This window comes from Cimex lectularius, unplaced genomic scaffold (assembly GCF_000648675.2).
Source record: "Cimex lectularius strain Harlan isolate CLEC.00 unplaced genomic scaffold, Clec_2.1 scaffold61, whole genome shotgun sequence".
NCBI classification, from domain to species: Eukaryota; Metazoa; Arthropoda; class Insecta; order Hemiptera; family Cimicidae; genus Cimex; species Cimex lectularius.
The window spans coordinates 890564-915515 of record NW_019392650.1 but is presented as its reverse complement, the minus strand read 5'-3'; the positions used below and the strand labels follow the sequence as shown (position 1 = coordinate 915515).

The 24952-nt window shown below is 34.9% G+C and overlaps 1 protein-coding gene across 2 annotated transcripts in view; it reads right to left on the bottom strand.

Annotated features, from left to right (window-relative positions):
- Nucleotides 1-11575, bottom strand: part of LOC106672678 — a 61201-nt gene extending 49626 nt beyond the window's left edge. For both annotated transcript variants that reach the window (XM_014404288.2, XM_024230624.1), the window contains exon 1: nucleotides 11441-11575. The gene's annotated coding sequence lies outside the window, so the exon portion shown is untranslated. The remainder of the gene's footprint in view (nucleotides 1-11440) is intronic.
- Nucleotides 11576-24952: the final 13377 nt, after the last annotated feature.

The window sequence follows — 24952 nt, the reverse complement described above, 5'->3', positions numbered from 1 at the left end:
GTTTTGATCCGATCCTTAAAAAGAGAGGTTTAAACATACACGAAGCTCTCAAAAATCCGCTGTTAATATAGAAACTTGTAAAAAAATTTAAAACCTTAAGATTTTACCGTAAATATGTCACATATGGGGTGGTTGTATCTATTAAAAAAATGTAATTAGGACTTATTTATCACTAGTTCAGATGTTCTAAGAACCCCGAAATCTATTGAAAATAGCATGTACGAAATATTGTCATAGTTATTCAGCTATGGTAAAACCACTCGATTCTTGCAAAATGTTTGGCCACATGTGTCGGACCAAGAAAATTGAGTCCAGACCCTCTGTAACAACATTGCTTGCTTTGATGGTCCAAATTGTTCAAGGGAGACTGGGAGGGCTTTTTCGACAGCCATACCAAAGAGTGGGATCGAACAGCTGATGGCATATATGGCATTTTAATTTACATATACCAAATTTTTTTGTAGAAAAACTGTTTTTTTACACTTTATTAAAATACAGGTAAGCACCGGATAAAAATCTGTAAGTGTAATTGTGCAACGAAATTCACTTGCCATTCAACTTACGTCGCTCGGTAAATCAATGTCGTCATATAAAATTTACATTTGTTTACTCTTTCTCACAAATAGGCCATCTTTCTGTCATTATATCACCATCATGCGGTTTTTATAAACCGAGAAATTGTCAAATGGTTGTAAAACGAAGTAAACATCTGATGAACATGTCGGTGATTGTGCAACATTCCTCGATAAATCTATATTGTCATATTAAATTTACATTTTTTTAATTCTTCCTCACAAATTGTACATCTTTCTGGGGTTATAACACCAACATGAGATTTTTACAAACCGCGAAATTGTAATATGAATGTAAATCGTATTACGGGTCTGATCAACATATTGGTAATTGTGCAGTCATTCGTCGATCAATCAATATCGGCATATAAAACTGAACTATTTCTATGATCCTTTCACAATATGGAAAAAAGTTCTTAACAGCCGAAGATGTATGAATCTAAAAGTTTTTAAACTGTTTTTTTTTTTCTTGTATTTGAAATGAAAGAAAAAAACAGCTGTGTATGTGTATCATGTTGTGTATGCTATCTAAGAAATCTTACATCAGCGGGATTAATTTAACCAATGTATTTATCGCGGTTTTGGGTAGACATTTGTTCAACATTCAACAACAATACACGTATAATCAGAGTTATAATTAAATAAAACATATTTCAAATATTTTTTCAAATGTATTTGTAGTTTATGACGATAAGGCCAGCCCCCATCATGGACCGGAGAGCGTTGTCGGAACAGGACCACTTCGTGGCGAGCGGCCAAAAAGAGAGAATCGCCCTGCCGTTTTTATTTTGGAGATTTTTGCAGTAACCGATCTAATATTCTCGACGGACATCCACCTGTCTACCCCGGAGGAGAGTTACCAGTCCGAGGAAGCGGATTCGACGAAGGCCGGCAAGGAGCTCACCAGGTTCGTTGAGCGTGGTGGCTGGACGACTCCCTTTTTTCAGGGAGGTGTATGATCAAACAAGCATAACAAAAACTATTCGCTCAAGATTTAACGAGGAAATAAGTTTATTTTGTCTTATCTTTTTTTAATTTAATAATTTGCACGAGAACCCATTTGTTTTGTAAGAAGAGTACCTATTGTAATTATATTATTTTCTCCTTTTATTTTTATTATTATTTTAACTTCTAGTCTCCTTGTGTCATGTCGTAATAAGTTGAATAAGGTGTATTTCTTGTACCCATGTTGCCGTCAATTGTGTACGAAAGAAAAACCAGACCGATATTTATGAAAGACGGCCGGAAAAACCGCCGACTTTCTATTTTCAGAGTTTGAATAGAAAAAGCGCACTCTAGGCTTATTGCAATTTGATTTGTGCTGATTTCATGTGATTTCCTTCTCAACTGTCTCAACTGTGGCTAACCCAGCAAGGTGGGGATCATATTTGTAATTTTTTCTCAATCAAATTTCCAAAAAATTCCACCAACAATGGAATGTGCCTTGCACTTAGAGATCTATTAAGGAGATATTTATTTATCTCAAATTATTATACTCCAGTTAATTATTGTGTGGACTGCCATAGGGCAGGACCCATCCTCAAATGCCATGTTAATCACACTTATTGAGTGTGCTGTATATCAGTATTTATTAGCAAAACATAATGTGTATGTACACAAAAGTTAAATAAAATATTAATTAAAAAAAACTTAGAGATCGGCCAACATAGTGTTGGTCAGACTGTTTTATTCTGAGATTTCTTCTTGAATTTCACATGAATAACCTGAATGTTGTCGTTTTCAATCAGTTTGGTCTGCCCACACTCTATGTTTTTGTCAGTCAGACGCGTTTATTATTTCGCCATTTTCTTTGGGAGTTCATGAAGGATGTACACACGATAAAGCGCCCAGACCAGCTATTAAACCTGGTGAGAAGCCGAATAACGTCTGACAGACCGAAACAGTGAGAATATATCGACCGGGATGATTGACAACCACGAACCTACAATTTGTAAAACTGAAGAATATCGAAACGTGTCTAATCAAAACAAACATGAAGATATTCTGGAAAGATAAAGTCGTTTTAAATTACGATGAATTTGAATGGATGGTCAGCGTTTGTTTCGCATTTTGAGCTTTATGTTATTTTCTTTAGAGGTCTATGAGTGATGAACTCTCAAGTCCGTTTCCGATCATTCGGGTTTGGCCTGTAGGCAGTGTGACAAGTTCCGTGATTAATTTGTGCAGTAGGAGAAACGCACGGACTAACCACCAAAGAATCCCACCACTGAATATGTCGAAAAACCAAAACCCCTATGACATACCAAACCAGCGAGGATAGGCTGAAAAAATTACTAGACAGAGCCAATCTATAGGTTCACCTAGTAAATCTCAAAAATATATCATTGTGAAGTAAGTTCATATCTGCAAGGTGTTAAACTATAGCGTGATAAACTCCAATCATGAACCGCTGATTCTCGCTAATACTGTAATACCTTATAATTATTAACTAGCTTCAATAGTTGTTTATGTATTTTGTTTTATAAAAGGATTAAAGGATGGGGAATCAAATTTTATACATTTTGTGTATTACAGCAATTGTTCTTTGAAAGTCCCCTGGGATATATAGATGTTGAATTAGTGCTTCCTGGTACAGTTTGCTCCACCAGCCCGCAAAACTAATGTCTAATAATGTCTTAAATGCTATTTTATCTTTATTTAGTGCAGATATAAAAAGTGAATACTAATTTAGGGCGTTCGAACGACAAAGCGCACGGACCAACTACCACTGAAGATGGAGAAAAATTAAATCGCGTTTGACTAAAAAAATTATCAGAAAAGAAGTCATTGCTCATCATGCAGCAGATCTCAAGAATTATCCAAAATTAAATGAATTCAAAGCTATATTGAGATAATCAGTAAATTGGTAAGATATGATTATATCCATTGATTCTCGCTGATATCTAAATAGTTTATGTATTATGTTAGGATATCCTATAAAATAGGATGATAAATAAGCTAATGAATCCCATTTTACAGGTTTTAGGCTTTCTCTCAATGAGCTCTGAGGTTCAATGACGGCAAATTCAATGCAAAAGATTTAGCTGGATCCACTATCTTTCCGAAATAATGACTTAAAAACATTTTTGATTATCTGGGACAGGAACAAGAAAGGATAATTATTAAGAGCATTCACACGACAAAGCAGGAAGATATACCATTGCACAAACTCAACACGGAAAATGGCAAAAAGTGGAATGACGCCTGCCAGACCAAACCCAAATTTTTAGGCTGATGTATTATTATATTTTATATGATGCGTTTTGTCAGGCCTTAGAAAAGTGAGGAATCACATTTTATAGATTTTAGAATAGACCATTAGTCCTTTCCGATTACCCCTGGGGTAATAGAAGTCGAATTACAGGAGAAGGCTTGGTTGATTACCCCTTCATTCCGAAAAAATTACGATCTTAAATTCAATTACTTTATTATCGGGCTCACGAAAAAAGGTAATTTTTTTATGTATTGTTGGTATGGGGTAATAAATTGTAATTGTCTGTTTGTTCCAAGCCGTTCTCATAAATTCCAAGCCATATTTTTTTTAACATATTTGTTGCTAATAGAGTCGGAGTTAATAGGTGTTAAATAGTCTTTATGATTAATTAGAACCCTGGGGTATTTTGCTTGAGACGTATTCAGCTAGTATGTTCTAGATGAGGTTAAACAGTGTGACGAAAGGACAAGTGAAACCAACAGACAGCCTTTGTATGGGAATGATTGTCACGGCGATGATCGTTCAAAAGCAGTATAAATAGGACCACAAAGATGTTCTATCAGTATTCCGTAATGTTTAAATATTATTTGTTAATTTTTTTATATCAAAAAATGGAAAGTGGAAAGAAACTGTCAAATAAATACATGTAATATCCTTAAAAGTTTATCTTTTTTAGTAATTCTAATGAAATAGGACATAGGTTTTTTATTTCTGATTTGATAAAAGATTTATAACATATTAAAAGATAAACCGGTACGTTTGTATGTCAATGATTTGCACAAATAGTAACAATCTGTTGACTATTATGCCTACAAGAGTTAAACCCAGCAGCGGTTAACAGGAGGACAAAAGCACAATAAAGATAATTAGTAGGGACTAGAGAAATTAATATATATTTACTCAACTCGAGTAACTTAGCCTTAGCGAGGCTTGTGCCTATTTCATTAACAAAGCTCAATTAATCTGCCAGTAGTAAATGTTTATCTCGGATTGGAAAATTGACAAAACAAATAGTCTATAAAATTTAATTAAAATCTGTTGTTTCTGTAATGTGTTGTATCTATTTTCTAAATGCAAAAAATTTTATATAAATTACACTATGATATTTACATTTAATTTTTTGACGAAATAATGTATCTTTTTTATAGTAAGTTATTTTGGTCTCTTAAGCAGATATGAAAATTTAAAAGAAAATTTATTAATCTATACTCTTTTCTTATAATTTAATCCTTTTCTGACATAAAATGATTATATTACATTACATCATGATATTTATGATTGTATTGCATGACAAAATAAAACTCTGATTAACACAAATTTTCTTACGAATTTCTATAAATATGAAGGTACAGCGTTTGGGGAATGTTCTTACTTCTAGCCCATTAACTCATTCACCACCCCTGTTAAAGGGGGTTCGAAACAGGTAATATTAGCCCCCGGGTTCCGGTGCCGATCAAGAGTCCATTGTAAGCTTGAACCCTGAAGGCTATGGTTAATCGGATGCGAATTCTGACGAAGTTTCGTCCGAACAAACAAATACTTGTGTTTACTTTGGCAGCAAAGTACATGTCAGAACACGCACCATGTCGTCAGAACCATTCGAGCGTTCAAACCAGTTTAATTGTTTCGTGCGTTCTGACGTTCAATTTAGACAGTTTTAGCATTTCACCATGGATATAGATAAACTGATTAGTCTTGTTTGTTAGAATCGGTGTTTGTGGGATATGAACGACAAAAAAATATCACAACAGAGATATTTATCGGCCAAAGTGGGAGAAAGTTTCTCAAAAAACAACACTAGCCACCATATTTGGTTAGTGGTCATAGTTGATTATATTAATTATTTTAATGAATAATTCTTTTTATTGAAGGTTTTTTGTTGTGACGAAAAATTAGCGTCTCAAGCGAGATTCGAACCCACGACCTTCGGCGCAATACGCCGCTGCTCTAACCACTTGAGCTATCGTGACTTCGATCCCCTCGGACACCAACTCATCTCAACCTACAACCGTATGAGTTTTCCCTCTTTTTTCCACTTTTCAAATTTCATTTTAATTAATACGTTAAATTATGACCGCTAAACAAACCTTCATGGACTAATATGCATTTTTTTTAAGGGACTAGCAATAAGTTTGAAAATCTCCCTTCTCGTCTCTTGTGGAAAATAAATGGTTAACATGCTCTGTTTTCCCACCAGCTATCAACAATAGCTTAATCAACGGACTTTCAAGTAAAAAAAACTTATTAAGATCGTCCATTTTGTTGGGAGGCAGAAACGTACTGACTATCAGAAAATGCGCACAATGTAACCACCTTGTTCTGACGAGGATTTCGGACGTTTATCAGAACAAAATTTCGGCAGAATTCGCATCCATAGTTAACCGTAGCGCTGATGCTGTCACACTTGGGATGGATTTTTGAACGACCCAATTGCGCACAAACATTACCAGCCTAGGGAATGTAATTAGCCAACTCACACTGGAACGGACTTAATCATACGTATAAGTATTTTTTTTATACAAAACTCAATACCAGCAAGCTGAGATTTTTTCCGTTCGCGATGACCTAAGGACTCACTTCTAAAAAGTACAGAATTTTCATTGCATTGATGTTTACATAATCTCAATATAACTATAATAAGTAAATATAAATTATTTATATTTTGTATATATTTATTCTTGAAAAATTACACAAAAAATGTTTGCACATTCCGTATGTATTCATTATTTTACCGCTGAGCCCATAAATTTATCTTCTCCTGCGCGAGAATTTTGTAAAGCCCATGGCGGGCTAGGAGGACCCGTTCGCACCAGTTCGGTAAAAGTACTAACTATTTTGGATTCGTTCACTTCCTGCAACTAAGTTCAACTATATTGAAAGGTTTGATTTAGTTTAAAATTAACAGTTTGGGTTCAGAACATCCACGTGGATGCCCTCTATTACATATCTGAGAAAATATTAGGTTCAAAAATGAAAAATCTTTTAATGGTAGGGACCGTGATTGAATTATTGCCTTTGATCTTGTCAACCATGACCTATTAATTATGAACCTTGAATCTCTTGGTGTGTTTTCTTGGTGTGTTTACCTGGATTGGTTTTGGTCAGTGGACTGTCAAAAAGTATTTATAAATGAACATACCTCTTCCACAGTTCTTGCTACTACAAGGGTCCCACAGGGCTCAATTCTTTGCTACTTTTATTTAATGGTTTCATCAATTACTTACCGCTAAGGATTAATATTCGTGTCGTATCTTCGATTTAGGAAAGATTCGTCTATTACACCTCGGGTCATTCACTCTCTCAAGGGCCCAAATCATTGAACTGTTGAATGGTTCATATCCCCGGGCTATCATACGGTATGCTCGCCACGCCTGAAGTATATACCATTTAGTCCAGGAATTTAATTTTTAATTTCGTATACACCTTTCCTTCATTAAATACCACAATCATCAAAAAGAAAGATTTATGATCTGGACGAAAAACTCATTTTTGTGCATTTATTTCTATTCATTTTATGCTCTACTATTAATGCATTTGTATCCAGTATTTTATGTTTAATTTTCAATTTCCAAGTATGTGAGACAATTTACAACGATCTCCGACGACAGACGGATTTAATTCCATGTTGAATATACTTTTATAAATATTTTTCTGGATGTGGACAAAATTTTAAAATAAAATATTTCTAATGATCATCTATCTTCTTATCTATCCGCAAATTATGCCACTGTCATTACGGTTGGCACTAGTGTTAAATCAACATCAAAAAATGTTTGCATGAACTTCAATTCGAGAGCGAGCCGGAAATCAACCCAATTGGTTGTCAAGTACGGCAGCGAAACTTTGGGTTCCTTACCTTATAATCTTTATATTTTAGTTTATGAGGTCTTATCAACCATCCGGTTGTAAGTGATTCTGAAAAATGCCCATTTGTAAGTATGTCGTATAATAATATATATTAATTCGAACCCTCAATATTAATTATGATCGTTAAAAAAAAAATCACCAAAACCCTGAAAAATCGTGTTAGATTAAATTAGCAATTTATTGCATGGTTTTGCTGTTAATTACGCGTATTACCTTTTCAGGCCTCTTGGAAGGTCTTAAGTCTCCTAGTGCTTGCGATCGGATTTCACCTTGTGAAATAGAATCCTATAGTTCAACAGAGCGCTTTGAAGCTGTTCAATGCTTGTTAGAGACTGCGAACGATGTCTAATCCGTCTCTTTATCTTGTCCCATAAGTGTTCTATGGGATTCATTGTCGCAATCTCTACATGTAATGGGAGACAACTCTACTGACCCTGAGACATCTACTACGGTCGGGAATTATCATGCTCTAACACGAAGTTGTTCCCAATAACTGGAGCGAATGGGACCACAGCTTCCAGAAGAACTTCCTCAATGTTCTTTAGTGCAGGCAAAGATCCATTCTGTATGATAATAGTTCGGGCAGGGACGTTGATTCCACCCCATACCATAATGATCTCAAAAATAGGTTGCGACTCTCGCATGGCATATGAAGCAAAGCGTTTTCCACACATGGACTCGGTCATCTGAATGCCCAAAACCAAACCGGCATTCATCTGCGAAGAAAACAGCCCCGATTTGCGAATAGACGCCTTTCCATTCGATTCTTCTCCAGTATTAGAGAACCTGTGCGGGACGTCTAGAGACGCTATTCTCAAGAAGCCTTCTGATGATTTTTAGAGGTCACCCTTACATTATGGACCGCTTAAAGTTGACTACCTCTCAAGGAAGCCGTCAAATGACGGTTCCGTAGCACGTAAGAGACCGACAATATAACGACCGTCTCGAGCTGTCGTTCATCGCGGTCGACCACTACCGATTCTCTCCGATCGAGACTTCCGGCAGCCCTAAACCGACCATCGTGGGTGATCTTTGAAGAAATCTTTAATTCCGTAGTTTAAAAAAAAAATTTTTTTTACTAAAATTAATTGTTTCATCAAAGGAGACCATTTAAAAAACTGCGCTGCCTGACTGTAAAGTGTGTAAAAGAATTAGTAACTCTCTATAAACTATTAACGTGATGTTTAAGCTAAATATTTATCTTTATGCCTAGTTTTTTATTTTATTTTTTTTTTTTTGCCTTACCGTAGGTATTAGCTATCAGCCAGATAGTTTGTTGCTTATTTGAGCTGTACTTATTATACATATATACATACGCGTACACACACACACACACATATATATATATNACCTACAGCATTTGAGAAATAATATAATTTATAAATACATTATGCCTAGTTATTATGTAAAATAGGCGAATAATACAAGCAATATTTTTTTTCCTTTAAGTATATGTGTTTTTTTTTATATGCGAATTTATAAAAAAACATTCCAAATTGAAACGATATAACTTCTTTTTAAAATTTTCAAAACTCAAATGTAAGGATTAATTAACAAACACTGCCCAATACATATTTGATTCAATTCGGTCAAAGACATGCGTCGAATCGACGCTACATTTAAATTGGCCATAAAACGTCTAGAGTTGGTCTTTTTTACGACTTTTTTTATTTATGGATAAATTAGAGACACTGTTTCTAAGCCATCCTAGAGTTTAAACAGCCTAACAAAATATCCACAGCAAAAAATGTAGTTAAATATGCATAAGCGAGTTTAAGCACTGAACGTTGAAGCCGCTTAACTAATAAAGAATTCAGTGGTGGAAACAGTTTCGCCATGAAAGTCGTAGTCGAAATAATGAGAATATTTTTTCGTATCTTTCCACGGCATTATGAGCATGCTATCCAGCAAACAATTAAAATAATTATGCTTCTAGGATCACACATGGCCGGCGAAAAGACAAACCTCGACCTACGTTTGAGGACTACTATTAAACTTTTCCGAATGTAACGATTTTATTTTCAACTTTAACGAGCTTTTTTGCTTTTTTTCTATAGACTTCGCATGCGCACGTGTTAAGAATTGGATTCTGTGCAGATTAAAACATCCTGTTAAGCGAGCATAATTTCATTCAAAACTTTCCGAAATAATGCCTTATACAAAATGCCAAACTTCGCATTGATTTAACAGGCCATTTTGATGAACATAATGCGTTAAAATTTCCATTGCATTCCGTTAGTAAATAAGTGATGGAAATTTTAATTAAATATAAATTTTTTGTTATAAAGCGTAAATAAAATTATACAAAGAGAATATGTACCGCCGCACTCTACAGGGAAAGTAAAGCCCTTTTGTACGGTAGGACCTTACTTTACTTTTTACTGAGAGAATATATAAAATATTTTAAATCCAATTGCACACAAAAACGAACAAAAATCTAGTGTCACACGAACCAAGATTAAACATGTACAAGATGTCACCTTGGATAAACATATTTGGAACGTAGTAGAATTCAAAAATGATTAAACATCAGCACATTCGACAGTCGTCAATATTGATAATCACAGAAAAAATTTACAACATTAGGAGGACGTTGTGCAAGTGAATTTTGCGAAATCTAAACTTATAATAATTCTAATTACGCCGAAATCGTAGTGCAAGACGAGCAATTCTGCAAGAAAATAAAATTACACGAAATTTTATAGCACCGTGTCGATACAATCAATACTAAACAGGATAACCAAATGGATTATATTATTGTAGTTTTGTTGGATGATATTTAACGTGAACAGAAGTGTCAAGAATTACATGTTTACTATACACTTAAAAAAGCTAATTATCAATTAAATATATTTAGGAATCTACTAGAGAAAATGTTATGATAAATCCAATAATTTCAATAAATATACACTATGAAAATCGGACAACTATAAACTTAAAAAAGCTAATTATCAATTAAATATATTTAGGAATCTACTAGAGAAAATGTTATGATAAATTCAATAATTTCAATAAATATACACTATGAAAATCGGACACATTGCAAGAATTAATATACGTTTGTATATTTATGTCGAATTTTTCAAAACAAGCAATTATTCAAGTAAAAATCTGCTTGATAAGCAAAAGAACTGATAATAAAAAATAAGGCTAAATTAATTGGCCACTTTCAAACATACAGGTTGCTAATAATGACATGAAAGTGATTGATACAGACATATTTTGTCCGGTCGACCAGTCGTAAATGTGTTTAAAATTAGAAACACCCTTTTATTATCTTCGTTGATAAGAGTTTTTCAAATGTTCAACATTGAAACAACTTATCTCATATAATTCATTTTGAAAAATTCGGATAAAATCGGGTTCAATAAGTAAACTAGATAGTTTACATTTGAGATAGTAAGGAATATTTGAAAGTTATATTTTTTGATTATTTTTTATAATTAATTTAAAAACACGGTATGGTGATATGTAATGTATAAAAAAAATCAGATATACTTATGAACAGATGTGGGTGTGTTTAAAACAGGACTTGGAACCGGTCTTTTCTTCAAAATCGCTTTTGTAAAATGAAAGCATTTCTTAATAATAAAACTGATTTAAAAAGGTCGATGTTTTTAAGCATCAAGGCTTATGTTAAAAGGGTAGAAGGGCTTTTGTCAAGGTGTTGTTGCATTATTGAATGGTAAATTACTAACTTTGGGCCGTATTCGCGAAAAGGAAAAATTGAAAAAAAAACTGAAAAGATTGGGAATATTTTTAGAAATCGATTAATAAAAATACTCACCGCCCCTACGTACGGCTGGGGAAACCTGTCAAGTCCGGAGAAAAGTTACGTCCACAACACTGAATTAGTCAAAATCAAAACGGGCGTGTTAAAGCAAGGAAAACCGCCTTCAGACTGAAGCAATCCAAAGCGGAGTGGGTCGGCGGCGGCAGTGGGGGCTCGTGCGAGTGGGGGAATCGTGCCCAATGTTTTTCTGAACTTTCCTGAGACCTCAATCACCCTGAGGATGGTTGTGTCGGTAAACTGGTTATTGGCAGTCTGCTGTATCGATGATAATCATATCCGAGTGCTCACTTCGTCGGGGCCTCTCCGGCCATTATCCGTTGACTGGAAAAAAAATTGGGTTTCCCCAGTTTCCCCCAAGGCAGACAAGTAACAAAGAATACAAAAAAACTCGTCTTATCAAATAGTAATTGTCCGTTAAGCCCTCCTGCCAGGACTCACTTTATTATTAAATTTATAAATTGCCACATCAATATAATTATCTAGGAAATTTATAGAGTCAATTACTCCACATAAGCATGTTTTTACATTTTGAGATTTGAAGGTTTTGAAAGTGATTTAGTAGAAAAATAGACTAAATATTAATTAAAATTGAAACGAACTACTGAAAATATGAATCTATACAGAGTGTTCGGCTACTCGTGTTACAAACTTTGCCAATAGATTCTACATACAAAAGTAAAACAAAAAGTCCTAATTAAAGTTGGTACGAATCTCAACAGTTTCGGAGTTATTTCCCTTTTTCTGATTTTTAAGATTTCACGACCTTGCTTCAAATAAACAATGATATCTCCAAGACTAATAGGTTTTGGACAAATCCGTTGATACCATTTAAAACGACGTTAAATTTCCAATAAGATGTGATCAATACTAAACTTGTAAACGTTGGTGAAATAAGCGTTTTAGTAACCAGAACTTTTAAAAAAAATTTCAAAGTTGGAAAATTTACTATGGTGATTCCAAACTATTTCCAAACCTAGAGGCCAGCAAATTTCAGAAAACATACTTCATTAATATCCTTTTTAGTGGCGGATTTGGAAAGATTAAAAAGTAAAATAAAAAACTTAAGGAAATTTTGAATGAATGAACTAAAAACGTTTTGAATTTAAAACTCTTTTATTCCGGGGAATAAACAAAATACAAATAAATACAATAATCCTATAATCAAAGTTGTACTCGTACTGGTAAATAAGTAAAGTAAAAACACTTTTAATAAATTATTTCATTTTTTTTAATCTTTCCACCTCATCAATCCATTAACCACGGTTTTTTCCTTCCTTAATCAATTTCTTCATCTTTGAAAAAAGCAATTAAAAAGCAATAATTGTAAGTAATAAGTAATTATTACACCATTAAAAATGATATTAAATGGTGTACGTTTTCTGAAATTAGCTGGTCTCTTGGTTTGGATATAGTCGTTTGAGTCGTTTGGAATCACCATAGTAGCTTTTCAATTTTGCAAAAAAAATTTAAGTTCCGGCTACTAAAACGCTTATTTCACCAACGTTTACAAATATGGTATTAATTGCATCGTATTGGAAATTTAACGTAATTTTAAATTGTATCAATGGACTTGTCCAAAACCTTTTAGTTTTGAAGTCATTTGAAGCAAGGTCGTGAAATTTTGGAAAATCAGAAAAAGGGGAATAACACCGAAACTGTTGAGATTCAGACCATAGTCAATGAGATCTTTTTGGTTCCATTTTGAATGTAGAACCTACTGGCAAAGTTTGTAACTCGACTAGCCGATCACCCTGTAAATATAAAAATATACAAATTTAGATTAGCTTGAAAGGAAGGGGTTGTTTAACCCCACCCCGAGGAATATCGTGAATTCTGGAGTGAGTGTGAGACGTCACGGGAGTTAAAGTAAGTTATTAGCGAGAATGGAATGTGTTCTACTCCGAGGAATATCCAGTGGGAGAGTGAATGTGACCAGATTTCAATATTTGTGGTTTTGAATTATATATAATTCGACATTTATGGCAAAAAACGTGCTTTTTACGTGCTCATGGAAAAAACCGATCACTCTCCCTCCCGATTGTACCATACCTAACCTGTTCTTTCAATGCGTTATTCGAAGCCAAACTGCCAAAACACCTTTGAAATGGGAAGGAAAAGTTGAATTTCCGTGATGAGGTGAACAAGTGGTTATCGACAGCAGAAGCATTCGCGTCCCAAAAAGTCAAAGTAAGAATTGTCAGTTCCCTGTTCGCTTTTTTGAAAAACATGTCAGAACAAAAGTCGTGGAGCGGAAAATTTACGAAAACATAACTGTTCAAAATTTATGTATTCTTGAAAATCGGGAGAGAGAGAGAGAGAGAGAGAGAGAGAGAGAGAGAGAGAGATCAATTTTTTCCATGAATTTCTAAAAATCGCGAATAACTCGAAAACGGTTAAGAAATTTGGTAAAGTGGAAATAGACCAATCGAAAGCTTATTCAAATTTCCTATCGATTGCTGTAGGGCGCCACTCCAAGACGATTTCAATTTGAAGTTTTCATACAAAATGCAAAAATTAAGATGTTCCCAAATTTTTGAATTTACTGATGAATAACTGAAGCTAGGAAGACATTTAAAAAAGCCATCAGCTTAAAATTATATAAAAAAATTAGAAAATATACATAGAATGAGGCTATCATTTTAGGGTATCGACTTATGTTATTTTTCATATAAAATTAGAATTGTAGCACATTTGGTCTATCAAATGGCTGCAGGCATCAAAGACCGAGCAAAGAAGTACATTCTCCAGCTGGATGCTCCCCACACATATTTTTTTGCAGGTGAGACGTTATTTGAGACGTCACTTCCGGGATAGGTGGATAGGAAGGACATCATGGCCCGATCTGTTGGCCATTTCAAAAACAGTGTCTAAGCCAATCATAACTCAGTTGAAGAACTACGGCAAAGGAGAGAAGTTGTTAAAAAGAGCAAATCTTTGCATCTTTACGCGAGGCTGGCTGTTCGAAAATAAAATGAGATTAATAAATAGCAATCCAAATGACTTTTCCATTGTTTGACAATTTACGATCGATTGCACCATTGTTTTCGGCGTAAAAAAACCTTTAAAATGGTGTGTCATGATGTATAGGGTCGTATTTGAAATTTTGAAGTTGAACTGGGTCTGAAGTATTCTGTATAATTTTTCTACAAAAAAAGATAAAAATTTGAAACTAGGCTAAAAATAATAAACACGTATTTTTTGCTTTTTTGACAGCGTCATTGGTTCGAGAGAAAGTCAGCCGGGCCATCTGAAATGGACACCCAGTATATTGTTCGTAAAAATTCTAGAAATTCATAAAATTTCCCAAAAAAAAGTTTATAAAGTTTTATTCATCGGGAAATTAAGGAATGAACACGCGGTTTAAATATTTAATTTTAATCTAATATTATACCCAAGTAGTTAATACTATGGGTAGAAGGAATAGGAAACAAGTACATTTGTCATTATCTTGAGAGGTATGAAAAATGAAATTTAAAATTGCTTGTGATAAAAATGAGCATTTATATGTAATTTGATGGAGAATTTTCGACTGAAGTGATTAAAAACATTTGGAACTGGAATCCTGTGGTGTCCCACACTTCACAAACTACGCCCAGAGAGGTCATTATTGTAAATTAAAATTTCGTTTTCTATGTCTAAGCTTCGTCTGAGTCAAGTAGTCTTTTTAATAATTATAATGTCGGTTTGTTTCTTGTATGTTCAGCGTTGTGGATAGATTCAAAGTCAGTCGTTTATCCATTAAAGTCCAAGATAACGCACAAGGTCAGTGGTAGACAATAGGGTTCCATTTATGCTAACACGTCGTCATGAGTACAGCGTTGTATACGTTGGTTAAGTAAAGCAAACGTCTGTTGGGAAAATTTCGTAATATTTGTGTTGTAATTAACTCATATGCTGGAAAATTAAAACTGAAGATTGGAAGTTTGTAAACAAGATATAATGATTTATATAGTGGTATTTGCTGTGCAACTTTATGGTACGTATAATTTCTGTTAAATTACAATATTCAAATATTTTAAGAAAATCAATAGATGCCAATGTAGTGGAACATTTAATACGTCGTGATTAATATATTTTAAATTCCAAACATGAAAATGAACAGTACCGTAACAGTACACGTAATCCCGACGGGTTCTCAATTACATATTAAGACACAATACAATGAATTTAGAAATAATCAAAACACTGACATATATTGTACAAATCACAAGAGGTATACAACATACACAGAATTTGAAAGGGTTTTAGAGGTTTATTACATAAATACTTAACTCAGAAAAAACCTCAGGTGGAAAATTTGCAAACAAGTATATAATTTGAAAGTAAATATTTTATAAATGATAAAATCATCCCTGTTGAAGAAATAAACTCACTAAAAAACAATACAGTAGGACATGTATTTGTACATAATACATCGTCACTGTTCGTTTTAATTAAACCTAAGATTGTATTAACCATAATAATTTTAAATATANTGTGTGTGTGTGTGTGTGTGTGTGTGTGTGTGTGTGTGTGTGTGTGTGTGTGTGTGTGTGTGTGTGTGTGTGTGTGTGTGTGTGTGTGTGTGTGTGTGTGTGTGTGTGTGTGTGTGTGTGTGTGTGTGTGTGTGTGTGTGTGTGTGTGTGTGTGTGTGTGTGTGTGTGTGTGTGTGTGTGTGTGTGTGTGTGTGTGTGTGTGTGTGTGTGTGTGTGTGTGTGTGTGTGTGTGTGTGTGTGTGTGTGTGTGTGTGTGTGTGTGTGTGTGTGTGTGTGTGTGTGTGTGTGTGTGTGTGTGTGTGTGTGTGTGTGTGTGTGTGTGTGTGTGTGTGTGTGTGTGTGTGTGTGTGTGTGTGTGTGTGTGTGTGTGTGTGTGTGTGTGTGTGTGTGTGTGTGTGTGTGTGTGTGTGTGTGTGTGTGTGTGTGTGTGTGTGTGTGTGTGTGTGTGTGTGTGTGTGTGTGTGTGTGTGTGTGTGTGTGTGTGTGTGTGTGTGTGTGTGTGTGTGTGTGTGTGTGTGTGTGTGTGTGTGTGTGTGTGTGTGTGTGTGTGTGTGTGTGTGTGTGTGTGTGTGTGTGTGTGTGTGTGTGTGTGTGTGTGTGTGTGTGTGTGTGTGTGTGTGTGTGTGTGTGTGTGTGTGTGTGTGAGTGTGAGTGTGTGTGTGTTTCCTTATATCAGTATCCCTGGAATGAGGGAGTTTATTGTTAATTTATTTACATGCTACATGCTTCCATTCCAGTGATTATATGTATTTCTTCTAGAAAATTATATATATTTATATATTTTCTATTAGGTATTTACATACATTTCTTTTTCTGACAAAACAAGATGGTGAATTTATAGTAAATTAAAGCTCATCTTGTTGAGAAATTTTCACGAATACTTCAGATATTTTTTTTTTCAACCAGTTGATTCTTCTTCTCTCTCTGATTCAAGGGTGATTCCTCGTATTAGGATGCTTCTCTCGATGTCATACATTGGGCAGGAGAAAACGATGTGATCCCAGTCTTGAATCTCGGCTCCCCATGGACAGTTGGGTGACTTGACGATGTTGTAATTGGGCTGGCTAGTCTACTCCTTATAGTAGGAAAATAATCCTTAGTCCGAAGAGCTTTGGATGAGGTTTCCCACATTTTTTCCCAATTATGGACCGTCTGTTTTCTGCATTTTTGTTTTATGTAGGTTATGGGAATTTTTGTAAAAGAAATTTCCAAGTCCTGGCTTGCAGCAGCTTCCTTAGCTCGTTTGTCTGCTTCTTCGTTTCCCCGATGCCCTGCGTGCGCTTTTATCCAAGACAATGCTATTTTCCATCCTATGTCTTGTAAAATGCGTATATGACGTCGAATTGCCATGGCCATTTCACTACAATTTTTGTTGTTTTAGTGAGTGAAATGAGGCTGACTGTCAAGATATTCGCAGTTCTGTCTGTCTCGCTAAGTTCTTGGTTGCATAACCATTTTAAACTTTCGTAGATTGCTAGCATCTCCGCCTGGTTATTAGAACACCAATCGGCTAATTTGAATTGCAGGCAAAATTGTGGTGTAATCCCATTTCTTTCATATATAACGCTGCTGCAACCTACCAGGCCATTTATTTTACTGCCGTCTGTGTATATAGAGAATGTTGTCTCTTCGAGAGGTTTGTCGCAGATTTGTAATATCTCTGCAGGGTGACAGGTCTTATTTAGTGGTATTGGTGTATCACACTTGATACATCATCGCTGTGTATGTATTTATAATTTCCTCCTAATTTATAATTTTTAAGAGAATAGGCGCGCAGCCAGAAATTACATTTGTGGCTTCATGGGAAATCGTTTTATAGCCTTTTATAACTCTTAACAGCATTAAACGTTGGACTTGCTTTATTCGTTGAATATTTCTTTTCTTTTTTAAGGCTTCCTGCCAAGTTTGGACCGCATAGGAAAGTATGGGTACAATTGCACCTTCATATATTATTCTTAATGCATCAGCACCCAAGCCCCAGTACACTTTTGCAGACTTGGAAAGTTGATGAATGAGTTGTGATGCCCGATTCCAGATATAGTCTAGGTGTTTATTCCAATTTAAATGTTCATCAAATATGATACACAAGTAATTCTCGTCGGTGAATTTCAATTTCTTTCCTCTATAATAAACACTCATTTCATAAACTTTGCCTTTTAGTGGTATATACACGGCTTTAGATTTCCCTACGCTTAATGGTATCTTGTTATCCACTGTCCATTTCTCTATCATAAACATGCATTTATTAGCTATCGCTTCCAATTCAAGTTTAGTTTTACCAGATACCTACCAGTAAGTCATCCGCAAAAGCATGTACTTGTACTCCTGCTGATACTGAAGTTTTAATACTGGGTCGAATAATATTGTCCAGAAACTTGGACTGCATCGAGATCCCTGAGTTTTCTTGGGACTTGAACTGTAGACATGTCTATTGTTGCTACCCGATCGCTGAAATAATCATTGGATAGACTTTGCAAGTTTGCTGGGCATTTTAATGTCTTTAGTCGATGCAAGATTACTGGGTAGGATACTGCATTGAAGGCGCCTTCCACATCCAGGGATATCATGATGACTTTCCCGTTTAAGTTCAATTGTTCCTCTATGAACTTTTGAACGGCAATCAGTGCATCAATGGTGCATTTTTGTGGAGTAAACCCATATTGCCTTTGGGATAACACATCATTTTTCGTGAGAAAATACATTGTGCGGTCGATGGTTAGTTTCTCTAAAATTTTCCCCATGACTTGTATTAAGCTGATTGGTCAAATTTGTCGCGTTTCTTCTGTTTTGTTTCCCGGGTTTTTCCAGCAGAATAATTTTTGATATTTTCCAGCATTTCGGAAAACATCCTCTTTCCGAGCAACTATAATATAGAGTGCCATAGGTGGTGTTTTCTTCTTGATAATCGTTCTTACTTCCAAGAAACTGTCCTGTTTAACGATTTCCCTGTTCTGCTCCGAAAAAATCCGTATAAAATTGTCTTTTGATGTTTCCTCGGGGATGTAAACAATAACCCTAGGCTCACCTTTTCTTTGCTACTTCTGCTTTAACCTCCTTACTGCACTTGCGCTTTATTTCATCACAGAGTGTTATGATTTCAGATTTCGTGCTCACTTGCGTCAAAACCGATTTATCGGGAATAGTTACTATTTTGTTGACCCCTATTTTCATTTTTGCGGGATCAATACTTTATTTGATAAGCGTTTTTATGTTATCAGGACTAGTTTCTTTGCCTTTCCAAGGACGAATAATTACTTTATGAGTAGTAAAGGAGGAATTTTCCTTACCCGCTTTTCCACGGTTGCATCTCTGTACGAACGACCTGTTGATGCAGGGGCCGATCAGCCACCTTTTTGACGGCCAGAATTTCGGCTTTAAGCTTGTTAAACATCTCTCCGAGTTTCTTCACGGCTCTCTCTTAATATTAACCTTCAAGTCTTTTCGCAAATTTCCGCTTTCTTGCACTACTTCATTTAAAAGTTCGATGGTACTTTGATAACGCACGTCATACTCGGTCGGTCGCCATCTTCCTCTCTCTGTGTGTGTAAAATAGTAGTAGTGTAATAAAAATAGTATTGGCAAATGGACGCCCTCCTGTATGAAAGGAATTACTTTTTTATTGAATTTATAAATTCAGCTGTGCGAAAGCTATATTATCTAAAGAACATTATTTAAGATCAAAGACGCCACATACACAAGTTTTTACAGATTGAAATTTGAAGAATTTGATACAATCGGTAAAAAAAAAGAACAGAATAGATACGTTAATGATTTAATTGTCTAGAGATTTTTTCTATTAAGGAAATTAAATCAATATATCAATTTGAACTTAGCCAAGAGCGATAATCTGAGAATATGGGTGCCCTGTACCGATTTTTAGAGGAAACAGGAATATTTTACGACATACAGTACTGTATAGATACCTCGTCTTGTGTTTTGTTGTGTATATTGATATTGAATCTATTTATTAGCGCGATTGTGAGAGTGAACAGTGTGAGAGGGTCAATGGTCAAATATTGAGTACCCCATCAACCCTCAATTAGATTAGTTATATAAGAGTGTAAAGGGTGAGGAATATCGAGTCCACCACCTAACCGAGTTAATGGTATTACTACGGATAGCTTTGGGTTGATGAAAATACCGTACAAACGTATATGTAGATGAAGTCGGGATGTGTACTGTACTCCGCCCTTTAAGAGTTGTTGAATTCCCTCTTTCTGTGCCTATAGCACACCCGGAAGGAATTTGATTAGTAGGCCCGGTTCCATTGGTTGAATTTATTCCACGGTTGCATTGTACGACCCAAAGCACTTCCACCTGCGGCAAGTGTAGCGCCATAGTTTGTTAGTAGGTGTGTTGGTGTGTCCTCCGCTTCTTCGCAGAATCTGCACGTGCCATTTTGGGTTATGACATTCTTCTTCAGATGTCCATTTAGTTTGTAGTGTCATGTTAAGAAACCTGTTAGGATTCGCCGGTTTTTCCTGCTTCCTTTAATACATTCTGTTACCTCTTTCTTTCCAAAGTTTGTTAGGATATTCATGGATTAATTGTGCCCAATGATTGAGTTCCATTGTTCTATCATTTTCTTGTTATCCTTCCGAGGTACTCATTGAGAGTGTGAATTCCTATGTCACAAAAAGGGCCTTTGAAAACTATTGAACGGGGTTTCTTATCTATCGGTAATAAAAGAAATAATACACAAACAAGTATAATTAAGACGAAAAAACAATTATATTTAACGAAACAACCCCCCAAACACACTGGCAAATCTTTGATCCTCCAAACAATACAATATTTATAAGAAAATAATCCATACAAATCTACTATATCAAACACCGGTTAACACTGAGAAAATATGCCGAATCTCCAGGTGGTGCAATCTTAATTGCCAGAGCGAAATTAATTATACTTAATTAAAGTTAACAAATCGTAACAGTATGTAAATAAGAAAGAATGTATTTAAGAGTGAGTGAGAATGTGAATGGGTTTGGATAGAGACTGACTGCGTAACCTAGTTGTTGATAGCTCCTTGAATCCAACTTCGGTAGCTGGGCGGATTGGACCGACCTTTCTTAACTGATTTGTTATGATGATGACAGGTTTTTGTGAGAATCTGTGAATAGAACTATCATTTACACAAAAAACATGAATCGACATACTCACCCCACTTTCATTAATTTTATTAATTTGCTAAATCTGTGAGTAGAACTATCATTTACAAAAAGGTAAATCGACATAACTCACCCCACCGTGGTGGGAGATTCCCGAGACCTACTGGTAATTTATTGTAAAAGCTGGAATTGCCGGCGGACTGCGAGAAAAGATAGCTTTGGATACGTATGTTTGTAAAATGAGTGAGGAAAATTGAGTTTACATAAATCAGTAATTAGTAATCAATACATGTTAACATAGTAACATCGTGTTTAATCAATTTTGGTATTCCAAATATAAAAATAATCAGAACTGCCAACGGGTAACGATGTATGTATTTGGAAGCAATACATTGAATTTCTAATTGCAATACTATTGATAAACTTAAATCATATACCATTATCTCATGCAACTCACAAATGGCAAACCAACATACACAAATCTTTATATATATTTAAGGTTTTTATCAGTCGTTTAGTAAAGAAATAATTAGTTAGTTTGGTTGTTGAATAATCAATAAATACTTTATTGAACGAATACCATTAGTCATAAGGATCAAATATGCAACATAATCAGGTCAATATTTGAAAGTTTTTGATAAAAGTTTCGTCAATAGGCAGTTAAGATCTGAAGAAAAATTAAAACAAACGACGGAAAACATGTACAATTATTATTTAATTTTAAATACGTTGCTCTATTGAGGAAATAAAATCGTTATCAAGCAGTACTATCACTGATTACTTAATTATTTTAAAAAATGCATTTATTTGATCAATGCTTATTAAAACTACCCCATAATGGATTTCAGGTAATATTTTTATGACAAATTAATAATAAAAAAAGGGAGCAAAAGTTACATACCCACTAGTAATGTCCATAAGTGACAAAAACTAACAGTTTGATCCATTTTTTTTTCTTTTAGTTTTTCACTGTCCCTTGTTGTCTTTGTAACTGGTATTCACGATTTTTAGCCCTGTTAACTATGTTAAGTGGTGTTAGGCCGAGAAAAATGATAACGTTGGTCTGTTAGAATGGGCAACTTAACATTATTAGATCTGTAGAGTTGAACATGTGTTAGCTGTTAAGTCGAATCGAATAACAATGTAGTCAGACTGTTAGCCCAACGAGGTAACACACTTGATGGGCATGAATTGAACAGCTGGGTATTTGTTGTTATGTATTGTTACTTTTAAATACGCTAAAGGGACATGCTCAAACTGCAGAGATGATCATTCTGCAAATTAAAGAGGGAACAATGCCTTTAAACACGTACAAGCAAAAGGCCCAATAAGTAACACGGAACGAGGCAAAAGAAATAAAGTATCCGAGTACTACGCCCAAACCATCCCAACTGGACGAAACCAATTTTCATCGCTCTCTTATAAGAACTATGCCCTATCTCCTTCAACATGGGTGAAATCAACAAGAACTACAGAGAATCGAAGCAACCTACAGAATAACATCAATTGGATACCGCCTGGACATTTTCTAACCCAAATGAATACACTTATCCAACCTCTTTTCAACATACCAATTCAAATCTCCCAGGCCCTTTGTACACAACAAATACAACTCCCGCAGCAAATTACAAGACCACACTAACACACAAACACGATTATTCCATTTCCAACAATTACCACGCTAGCAACTGAAAAGAATATGGATAAGAGACCTCTCGCTTGCTTAATATCATATTTTTAATCCAGAGCGGCTGCGAATGGGTACCTCACACTATAACGGCCGTAAAATCACAATCACAAATCGAAGTACAATATGCTAGTTGTATAAGATATACGATTGTAGATGAAAATAAATGAAATTAAAAAAATTACGCTTTAATGTAGTCCGGGGGCAAAGATGGATTGGACATGGAGGGATTAGATTTTTTCAATTAATGGGTTTGTAGTGATAGGAATATTGTGAAATTGACCGTAACCGGATCGAGTTACTTCATGGACATAGGGAATTGAGAACGTTTATCTTGGTGTGTGATATCATTTAATACATAAAATGGAATGTCGAGAATTTTTGATTGAGAAATTTAAATAGGTCGTTTGAAATACGTTAAATTTATAAAAAGCAATGGTCTTGTGTAAGAAACTTAAAAATAATATTACAATGATCAACTGATTGACTATGTAAGTATTTTTGTATAGTTACCAGTAGTACCAATGAATAGAGAATGGAACAGTGCTGCTAATTATTTTGTAAATGGCAATCAAGCTTTGGGGAAGGTGAAAGAATTGTTATAAAAGGCAAATCAAACTCGACATAAACTAAATTTAAGTTATTCGACCCTGTACCTAACTGCTGCCACTATCTTGTTTGTATTTGGGCGATTTCACAACTAGAAGAAATTGTGAAAATTGAATTAATGTTTATAAAAAATACTATTTAATTGCCTGTAATCATCAGAACTAAATTTGGTTGGAATTTTGTCAAAATAATGGATTTACAACGGATTATTATTGAGTGGTGGGAAAAAATTTTTGTCCTGACCGAGTGATGATTTAGCAAAAAGGCCTTTTGAACGTAATTTAAATTTAACTATGTACTTGGTATTAAAAACCTCTAAAGTTGGTTCTGTCAATCGAATAATAATATTCTAATGATTATAGGTTATGATTTATTGGCATGAAGATGAATATTGCTACGACCGAGAGTGCTTGACACAGAATATATGTTGAATTTTCGACAGATTTCTTCATATAATGGGAAAAGGGTTTATTTAATTAATCCTTTTCCTATAAAAAAGGAGGATTATTTGCAACAAAGATTTGCCAATATAAATGAAATTACACCGTATATTCATGGTAATGCTGATTTAATAAGACCTATGCACTATATACAGCGTTAAACCCTTTGAAAGTTTGGAGTACAAATTGTTTGTCTATGGTTTTAAAATCATACTTATGCCATCAAAAGAATTATTTGTAACTCATCCAACTTATAATTTAATTTCCTATATATTTTATGATATTACTCTCGCCTGGCTTTCCTGCATTTAAGTTTTCTCTCAATTATAATTTTTTTAATTACACTGATAGACAAAATCATCGTACCACCCTTAAATTTTAATGTATTTAGGTTTATTCATAATTTGCATGCCAAAAATATGATTTATTATTATTGAGTAAAAAACAAAAAAATTAAACAAAAAAACACATTTTGTCCCCTTCAATACTGAGTACTTCTATCTCTGCCATGAAATGCCTTTGCATATCTTTGTAAAGATTTCTAGTAAAACCTTGAGGAATTCTTTTCCATTCATCAACAGCAGCCATTTCCAACTCTTCTATATTGATACGACCTGGGTTTCGCCGTCGTACTCGTCGCTTAAGCTGGTTCCAAATATTTTCGATTATGTTGAAACCTGAAGTTCGTGCTGGCCACACCAACACTCCAATCCAGCCTCATTCAGCTATTCATCCACAATAAGTACTCTTTCGGGCCTGGCGTGATCTCGCATTAATAAGAATCTCTCTAAGAATGTGAGGGCAAATGGCTCTACATGATTTTCGATTGTGGAGATTGCATTGCACAATAACAAATTCGGTACTAGCGTCCAAGGATATGTCACCCCAGAACATCAATGACCCACCATGAAATCCCACGAGGAACCATACACCATCGGGCGTACCTTTCTCCTGAGCGTCTCTAAATGAAATTTACCCATCTAAAGAGTTGAGTCCAATCCCCATCTCATTTGCAAAGAGAACTCGTCCCCAATCTTCCAACGACAAAATCACACGCTCCTGTGTGAATTGAAGCCCTCTGTGGTTATTTCCATTGAGCCTTCTTCTTACAGTCCTCGAGGAAGTCGAAACATTTCGGACTTATCAGATTTCTTAACTCATTTATCGTGTGCTGCGGTATCGAA